General features: G+C 45.5%; 1 long non-coding RNA gene across 1 annotated transcript in view; it reads left to right on the forward strand.

Moving 5' to 3' along the window:
* Positions 1-1054: 1054 nt before the first annotated feature.
* LOC135110888 (uncharacterized) overlaps positions 1055-1563 on the forward strand; it is a 46481-nt gene continuing 45972 nt past the window's right edge. The window contains exon 1 of the long non-coding RNA XR_010273484.1: positions 1055-1107. This is a non-coding gene — a long non-coding RNA (uncharacterized LOC135110888). The remainder of the gene's footprint in view (positions 1108-1563) is intronic.

The following is a 1563-nucleotide window of genomic DNA, read 5'->3' on the forward strand; positions in this document are numbered from 1 at the left end:
AGCCGTTCACTGGAACCGTGCATTTGGAGCCTAGGCTAGATTTGTAACAGTCCCGCTAGTTGGCTGGTTCTGATCGAGCGTATCACTGGACGGCTAATTACGCGCAGGCCTCTTCTGGGCCCGTGAGCGAGGATTATAATAAGATAGCGCATCACGAGCGTCGATAGCCAGTGGATTCTCCATGGGTGATTTAAAGCGGTGTGACATCTTCTCATAAAAAGTTCCGTGCTTCACTTGTATTTAACGTTACAATTTGCTTGTGGCATTCTGTAGAGGAGGTTTTTTCTCCATATGGTGAGATGGTGTATGCAGAGAATAATTTGATAAATGCTGCAAATAACAGAGATAAAAAATAGTTGTATAAAAAAAATTTCGCTTCCGGTCTTTCTCTTCAACTCGTCGTAGCGTCTTTACTTGTTGCCTCATATTTGACAAACATTTGAGTTCTGCAACAATTGCTGTGTCTCATGGTATGAAGCAAAGTGGTCTGTTTTATACAGACCACTGTGGCGAATAATATAGAACCATATCTCACGACAGCATGTGTGAGTGGCAGCGACAGTGCGTGTGCGCGAGAGAGTAGCCAGCCAGTCATTGGGGCTGTTACAAATCCAGCCTGGGCTCCAGATGCGCGGTGCCAACCCATAACTCCCTCACTTTGTTTCCACCATTTCAGATTATGTATTTTTCAGAAGGTTTGCAATGGTACATTTATGTGCTGTTAAGTAATCCCATAAAAGGCTTTCCGGAGTGTTTCACGAGTTTTGTGTCTCTGTATAAGTGCATCCCTTTCCATTTTACGGTTTAGTAGAATTGTATGTATGCAGCAGTAGTAGTAGTAGTGGTAGTTGTAGTAGTAGTAGTAGTAGTAGGAGGAGGAGGAGGAGGAGGAGGAGGAGGAGGAGGAGGAGGAGGAGGAGGAGGAGGAGGAGGAGGAGCACCACCACCACCACCACCACCACCAGTAATAGCTTGGCCAGCACTAGTTTTATTATTAGAGTGTTGAACATTGTCCTTAACAAACCTGTGAAGTAACGTCATGTCATCTCTTTCCAGGTGCGTAACGAGACTGACTACCTGTGCGTGCTGGCTGGTGGACTGCAAGTGGTTCGTACTTAACTCTCTCTCTCTCTCTCTCTCTCTCTCTCTCTCTCTCTCTCTCTCTCTCTCTCTCTCTCTCTCTCTCTCTCTCTCTCTCTCTCTCTCTCTCTCTCTCTCTCTCGTGTGTAAGTCTGTTTATGTACATATTTCTTTTTCCTTAATGACGGGCTGAACGCAACCTGCAGAAAATCTAAACTCCAACCAAACGTGAATGAAGTTTGCTCTGGCAGACATCGAGCCAGAGCAAGAAAGGGAACACAGGGAGAGGAGGGCACCTTGTTTCTGAGCACAGCACGCGTTGGGGTGAGAAGTGCTGATAGAGAGACGGAATCAATAGAAAGACACCCAGACGCGCCAGAAGGATGAGATAAAATTCTCTTCACGCTGACTGACTTTGTTCAATACTTGCAATGCTTACCGGATTAATTTTCGTTGGATTGATTGACTTATTGATGGGATGAT

The sequence above is a fragment of the Scylla paramamosain genome, chromosome 21 (assembly GCF_035594125.1).
Source record: "Scylla paramamosain isolate STU-SP2022 chromosome 21, ASM3559412v1, whole genome shotgun sequence".
Taxonomy (NCBI): domain Eukaryota; kingdom Metazoa; phylum Arthropoda; class Malacostraca; order Decapoda; family Portunidae; genus Scylla; species Scylla paramamosain.